Source organism: Homalodisca vitripennis, unplaced genomic scaffold (genome assembly GCF_021130785.1).
Source record: "Homalodisca vitripennis isolate AUS2020 unplaced genomic scaffold, UT_GWSS_2.1 ScUCBcl_6936;HRSCAF=14389, whole genome shotgun sequence".
NCBI lineage: Eukaryota > Metazoa > Arthropoda > Insecta > Hemiptera > Cicadellidae > Homalodisca > Homalodisca vitripennis.
The window spans coordinates 15202-23612 of NW_025783043.1; the positions used below are offsets into that span (position 1 = coordinate 15202).

The 8411-nt window shown below is 32.8% G+C and overlaps 1 long non-coding RNA gene across 1 annotated transcript; it reads right to left on the bottom strand.

The window, feature by feature from the left end:
* Positions 1-6033: 6033 nt before the first annotated feature.
* LOC124373997 lies at positions 6034-8181 on the bottom strand. The gene is made up of 2 exons (XR_006923490.1): positions 8055-8181; positions 6034-6311 (listed from the first exon to the last, which is right to left on the bottom strand). It is a non-coding gene; the product is annotated as an uncharacterized LOC124373997 (long non-coding RNA).
* Between the last annotated feature and the right edge of the window lie 230 nt (positions 8182-8411).

Here is an 8411-nt window from a genome sequence, read left to right on the forward strand (position 1 = left end):
CAAAATATTTTATTCTATTTTCTCTATTACGTCTATTTATTATTAATACATGACTATGCCTATTTCATTATATGTTAAAATGTGATCAATGGCAATAAAAATTATGATTATGTTATGATGATCATCAAGAAATGTTACATTGTCAAATAAAGCCTAAATAATAATAGTTACCAACTCCTTTAATTTTCTTCTTTGTCTCTCTAAGAAAACTCCATGTATGCTGTAGAAAGCCTTGTTTTGCAGTCACCTCCTTAGCATGGCCTAATGGTTTCTTGATTACAAATTATTTGTTAGGTTGTTAAGCATTTTTAATCCTGTATATTAATGCTCTTCTTTCGAGCATACTTGTTCTCTGGACTGGTAGTATATAGTTTCATGCATGTTCTTTGTTATGGAACTTTGTTATAGTAACACAGTAAAGGATAGTTTCCAGGATATAGATAGAAGGAACTGTCATGCCCAGATATTTTACAATTTCCCTGCAACTCTGTCTAGAATCTAAACCTGTCATTATTCTGTTAGCCTTTTTTTGCGTTCTCAAGACCCGGCATAGGTTACCTTCTGAGGATCCACCCCAGGACAGAAATACCATAGCATGATTTGCATGCTCTGAAACAGTGCACTGGTACACAGTTTTAGATTGTTTATGGGGTAATAGAGGACTTAAATTGTTTTATGACATGCAGAGCTGAACCAAGTTTTAAATAGAGGTTTGACTGATCCACGTTTTTATATTCATACAGTGTAACACCAATTCATTATTCATTACTAATTATTATTATTCATCATTTAAAAGTACCAAGCTCAAAATTAAATCCAATATTATTTGATTATTTGTTTCTTTCAATTTCAACAATTCAGTTATCGTTATCTGCCTTGCTATAAACAAACCAATATACTAAAATTTGATGAACTAAACTAAAATGTAAAACCTGCAATAAGAATCAATTAAGGTCGAAAAAACACTGTTACCTCAGCCACACTTGCACCTCTTATTTCTTGATCATAGAATTTTTTAGTTTCTTCATACATTTGGCCCATATACAAATCAGTTTCATTATTTTATTTCTGCAAGTGTTAAAATCAAAATCAGTAAGTTAATTTGACCATGTCACATTCATTAACTCTCCAATTGAAAAATTTGCACTCATATGTCTGTTATATCAAAGTGGTTCTATGTTCTAGTATTGCACTCTGGCTCTTGGATTGTTTCTTTATTTTTAAAAGCCTTTGATTTTCTATAAATTTTAACTATTGATCAAAATAATATTTCAGAACATTTTTGAAAATGAAGTTTAATAAAGAAATTGGTCGATAGTTCTTGATTTCTTTTGGATCTCCACTTTTTTTGAAAATTAATTAATTTTTACAATTTTTTTAACTATTAGGAAAATAACCTATGATTAGAGTTAAATTATTACATGTATTAAGGATTTTAATAAAAATAAACTGGCATGCTTAATGGTCTGGAAATGGAATGTTGTCATAGCAAGACAAAGAATTTGTTAATGAGAGAAATAATTTAATCCAATTGAAGTTCTGTTATTGTTTTTTTTTTCAGGATGTTAATTCTATCTTAGCTAACTCTCTGTTACAGAGGATCTAACGGTGATATGGGACGTAAAGGGCAAGCCCGTCACCAAGAAGGGCACACAGTTTATGGAGATCACTGACTTCAAGGTTGACATTGTGCCAAGGTCATGAAGATGAAACTGGACAACCTATTTAATGGCAATCAAGAACTCGGTAAGCTTTCTTTACTGCCCACTTTATGAAAGCCCATTTACACTTCAGGGTAATTTGATTAATATTACTAACGGACACTTTATAAATGTTTAAAAAATTCAGTACTAATTTAAGTATTGTTGGCATGAAGATCACATCAGTCAAATGAGATATTTACAACTAAGAACTTTATCGTGGTTTAAATTTTATAAATTGAAATGAATAGCTTATTTCTGAAATATTTTTAAGCCTCTTTAATTTTAAAAACACTATAAAATTCTTAACATTGTGTCACTATCTATCTATACATTCCTCTGTCTGTCTGTACTATAACTCTTGATAGAAAGATCCTAGGACACTCAAACTAAGTACATAGGTTACTATGGCCCAAGAAAGAACTCTGTTAATGATTGGGTCGAAATTAAAAAGTAAAATACAATTTTCACATTTTTACATTGGTCTTATGAGTAAACACGATGGCATTGAAAATATAATAGAACTATTATAGAATTTATAAACAAACTCAGTACAATAAGATACATTCTTTATTAAATAATCTACAATGTGAAGAAGTTGCTATATTGGATTGGTTGGTAAGAATTTTGTTACATTCCCGTAAGAATTTAAGATTTACACAATAACACTATCGGAATAACCGAACAATTTAAACAAAAAACTGTTGGATCTCACAATAGATACATTATTTCTTAATAAACACCTACAACAATTACCATGCTGCCTCAAACGAGATTCAAACAGGAAATGCTTGTAATTATTCATTTGGCTATCCGTTGATCCAGTTGTCTAAGGCTTTTATTTACCAAGTGGAGATAATCTAATTATTAAATTAAGTTCCTGAAAATTTACTGTAGAGAGTCAATAAATTTATGCAACTGCCACGATATGATATCAATAATGCATAATATTAAAGTGAATTATGATGTAAAGCCTGGCTAAACATAAACAGGTGCGTTCAAGTGTATAATATGGTAGTAGTAATTTTAAAATAGCAGTAATACATACTTGAACTACAGCATTTTCAGAATATAACCTGTCTGTGTGTAAAATTATCAATTAATACTCTCCAAGAAGTACGAGTATACTCAATATCAGTACTGTAACATAAACAAATGTGACCACAATAAAAACAGTACCTATTAAGATAGTGCCAATAGATAATATTTTTGTGGTCTTTTAAATGGAACAGACTGTATTTGTGAAACTGCTAGTATTTTCAAATTTTCTAATATCTCAATCAATATAATGTATACCAAATTAAATAGATATGTGAATATTGAATTTAGCTCCAGTTCACCTTCCTCTTATGTGTGCACAATTGAGCGCTAACCTGATGAAACAATGAGAATACCTACCTTCACCTAGACTGTACTACTTTTTTGTAGTCTGGGTATCTCTGATGTCAAAACGATGTGGGGGGGAGGGTTCATTTTGAGCGTCTTCGTTCTTCGTCACCGACTATTTTTGAATCCCTTCAGACGAACATGACTTTCAGATTTCAGGAGGTCAAGTCTGCAACAGCATCAGATTTCAGATACTGCATGTAAGAGGAAGGTGAACTGGAAGCTAAATTCAACATTCACATTGAATCAGCCCTTCCCACCAGAACAAACTCTTCCCCTTTTGAAAGTTTTTGACTATAACCACTGCCTGTTCAGTTGTGATCTGGTAAGATTCAGAAATGTTTATATTGTGTGGATAACCTAATCTATATCTACAGTACTAAAATGTTTTTATAGTCCTGATATGAGATATACTGCTTTTATGCGTTTAATAGATATCTTTACCTCGCCAAATCCAAAATCAACTGATGAGGTGTTGTCAATTGTTACTTATTTCAAGATAAAACTGTGTCAACTTATAGTATAAAATTGAACAGTAAACCGCAATATCCTTGAAATGAAGGAGAATTAAAGTCAAACTCGATGATCCTTGAAGTAGAATGATTGCTGTTTCCTGTTGTCATCTAGATGTAGGCCTACGAAGTTTGTGGGGGTTGGGGTAATTGTGTTATGTGTGCTGTTATACAATTTTAACTGAAATAATGAAGCCATTCTGAAATTCGATTTTACACTGTACAGTAGTCTAATGATGGGAGTGTTATCTCCGAAACATGTAACCTGTCACAATACCTCATCGGTTGTTTTTGGAAGTGAGTGAGTAAGGATAACTAATTAGTTTGTCAATTGAATCCGCAACGAGCACAACGAATAAAAATTTTTTAACAATAGTAATCCTTCCACTGGTGTAAAATTAATTTTGTTAAACTGTTTTATAGGTACAAAACGATGAACACTTTCTTGAACGAGAACTGGGAGGATGTGTACAAGCAGCTGAAGCCTTCAATTGAGAGATCCTTCAGTCAGCTGATGTCAACAACTCGGCTCCAAGATGTTGGAGAAAATCCCTTACAACAAGATGTTTCCTGGCATGTAACTTACTACATTGTACCACCTGATTTAAAACGTTATGCCATCAAAACAAGATGGAAGTGAAAGGTCTATCTTTGCCAAACTATCCACCTAAATTATTAAATATTGTATATTAATTTATTTATTTCATTCTATTTATTCACTATTTATTATTTATCATATTTATTTATTTCATACTTTGTTTACCTTCTTTATGTGAATTACATTGTTAAGATCAGCAATAATAAACAACGTGTTACTGTTTTATTTGACTTAATTTAATTATCATCCTGAATATAATTATTAATATTCAGCTATGAATAAAAGATCAATGTTCCTCATTACTGATCAAGATTTGAAGCAGGAAGAATGATGCTGGAAGGGAGAAAAGTTTGGATCCAATGATGTTACTATAAAGTTGGGTTGTTCACTAGAATTGACACGTCAGATCCAGAAGTAACATCATTGACGCACTTATACCAGGAACCCAAGCATAGAGTGCAGATGGCGGCAACCGATAAAAATGGACAGGCTCGTGCAATGTTGCCACACAACTGTTGCCCTGTTAGGAGTGCTGTGGCCGACAGATCCATTGTCACAGTTGCACTGTACATACCTCAAACTAACAACTGATACTGAACATTGAAACATCAGTATCATCAAAAATTATTAAAAATGTTTATGACAGTTTGCTATATTTTATTTTTAATTATAGTTTAATAATGTTGTTACAAACTAACTGTCAAATACAACAGACCACAAATCGTCCCTGTCAGTTTATCAGTGTAAAAGTACTTGCTTATTCACCATATGATATGACATTTTTTTCAGATGAGACTGTTTATGAATCATTTTTAAAATGATTACTAAACATTGTATTTTTAAAACTAATATGCCACACTGTGTTGCTTAAATTGCAGACTATAAAGGTGTTGCTTGATTATAAGAAACTTTCAAAATTATAATAATATAAATCCCATTTTGAAAATTATAAAATATTTTGCTAAATATTTTATTAGTACTTACTGTAGAAGTGCATTCATATTGTAGAAATACTTGTACTGAAGTAGATCTCAGACATATTTGATAACTTTCTTACCAGATTGAATATTCATTGAAAATAACATGTAAAATTATCTCTAAAAATGCAACGAAACCATGTTTTTAAACAATCAAAATAAGTTGGATATTTTATTGATTTCAAAAATACCATATATGTTATACTTTCCTCAAGTTTTCATAAAATAATTTATAAAAAACCCCTTTTTGTGTGGTTATATGAAGGGAATTTTAATTATATTTTCGGACAGTTGGTAAACCTGACTGATATTATTGCACTGCACACAGTGTTGGAAATCAGCTGTTTTAGTAAATATCATCAGACAAAGATTGGTATACAAATGACTTACTGACTCTTTTGTAATTGATTAGTAAAATAGCATGTTATTTTCAAATTGAATCATAATTTATAATCTTATAAAAAATTAATATCACAAAAAAATTATTAAACAACACAAAATAAATTTTAACGCAGCTTATTTTACTCTAACTAGTATTTAAATAATTGATTGAGATCACTTTACATTATTAATAAACAGTAATGCCAAATGTCCAGGCTTGCATAGACGTGTCTCGTTCTATGGTGAGAAATTGAACTTGATAACTATATTCTTTAAGACTTGAACAGTAACAAGATTTATTAAAGAGGCGATGGTAGGGGACAGTAATATGTGTATAAGAGACAAAATAAAAATTTTTCTTCAACTGATAAACAACAGGCATTATTACAAATCAAAAAAAAAACAGTTTTTTATACAAGTTTTTGGAATAATAAAGTAACTGAAACCTAAAGGCAATCAGTTTAGAAAAGGACTCTCCATTAAAATCAACAGTAACTTCAGTGTATTTATTTACAGAAATAAACTGTCTCAGTAGAGGATAACAAGGCACTTTATAAAACTGTACAATGTATTGGCGGGAATATTTACAAGCACTGTTCTGAACACTAGAGGTCGGGTAACACCAAACGTGGGAAGGCTGGGCTTATCATTTCTTGGCGACTTTCCGCAGCAGGGGGGCACTGTTGGGGGGCTTACTGCCGCCGGTGCTGGCAGGGGGCCTCAGAGAGGCTGTCGATGTCTGGCTCACGTCACTCCGCTGTACACACAAACAGGGGTTACTAAAATATCAATATATATAAAACATTGCACCACTAATTCTGCAAAATCTGTATTTCAATTATTACCATTAGAGTATGCAAAATGACGTAAAATAAGAATATAGATCCTATCAAATGTTCAGTCTTAATACCACATACATTATGAGCAGTGGCGTTATCAAGATGAAGACTAAAGGTTTATAACTTCCCCATAAAATGTCATACAAAGGTCTTAAATATAATTCAGGAAAAACAAAATATTAACAATCAATACTATGATCGATCAAGTAGTATCCAACCAGCTAATTTATACTTGGTATAATTTAGTGATATACTTGATATAAAAATTACACAATGATTCTGCAAATTTGTGTTTTGATTATTATCATTAAAGTATGCACATGACAAGAAATAAGAATATAGATTCTAATGTTGGGTCTTAATACTACAGACATTATGAGCAGTGACGTTACCCAGATGAAGATTGCGGGGGTTAATAGCTTCCCCATAAAATGTCATATAGAGGTCTTAAATATAGTTTTATGAAAATAAAATATTACATATCAATAATATGATCAATCAAGCAGTGTCCAACCAGCTAATTTATACTTGGTATAATTTAGTGATATACCTGATATGCCATTATGCATAAACAACCAGAACAAGTATCTCCCCTTTTGAAAGTTTTGACACAAGCACTACATGTCCAGTTGTGATCTGGTAAGATCAGAAATGTTTATATTGTGTGGATAACCTAATCTCTATCTACAGTATAAAGCTTCTTGACTCTTGACAGTGTTTTATAGTCCCTGATGTGAGATATAATCAGTATTGGTACTTGGTACTCCAAAGGAAGTTATGTTGAAGTTACTTCTCCTTTAGTCTAAGGAGAAAACAAACTGTTATAGATCCGGATGAGACAACAATTAACTCTCTTCTTTCACCCACTCTAAAGAGTTGCAGTCCTCAGTTTTAAATGTTAGTAAGCTTCAATGCGAGATCCCACTAGTTGGTCTTACACATTTTAATTCACACCAGATAATCACAGATGTAGTAGTTTTAACTCAACCTCTACGACGATTCTCTCCCATAAACGGTTTGATGTCATGGACCTACTAAGTGTGACACAAGACTCTAAGTGCTTCTAGAAACAAAGTAGGGTTATGTCACAAGTTTAGTGGGAGAAAATATATTGGGCCACCCCACTTAAGGTTTATTCACCTTCCTGGAAATCGAGTATCATGAGCCAACTAGCTCATGGTTTACTGTAATGAGATGGGGCGCCATCTTGTTAGAAAAACAACAGGATTTTTTATACCTCAATATCTTCCACTTGAGGAAAGACACACTCTGTTCATCATGTCTCAGTATATGTATAAGTTTGTTGTTGTTTGTATAAAGATAAAAAGTACCCATTTCACACGATCATCCATCAAAAAAAAAACATTAACTATGATTCCAAAGTTATGCCAGTTATGACGGTTATTGTTATCCTCACATGAAATGTTTTCTCCATAGAAAAAAAAAACATTTCATAAAATTGTCATTTTCGCCCAATTTAATTCTTTGAAACATTTCAGCTTTGCTATGAAGAGCGATCTCCAGTCAAGAGATTTGAGACCAAAAATGGCTAAATTAATTTCAGTAAAAATGAATGTGAATGTTTAGTTTAGCTCTAGTTCATCTTCCTCTTAGAGCAGTGTCCTGAATTCTCTTGTTGGGGCCAATGAGACGTAACTTACCGCAGGAGAAGGCTCAGTCCGGGTCATGCTGGTCGCTCGCAGGGTGTGTTGGGTCGAGGTCAGTACCCAATGTCAGACTGGCTGGGCACCGGGACTCTGCTGCTTGGCAGTCCGCTCCATGCTGCCAACATAAAACACATTCAGAAAACAAATCTAAGTGAATGTATTAGATATTTTCTTTAATTTAAAATAATTTTTTTTTTGATGTGACAACGTCTTAAATTAGGTTGCGGCTCGGAGTCACTCATGAAAAAGTGTAACGGCCCGGGTAACGTTACGATGCCCGTCCAGTGGGTCCCCCCGCACGGGATCCGCACAGGGAATACTAAAGCAGATAACCTGTGGGTCCGCCGCACG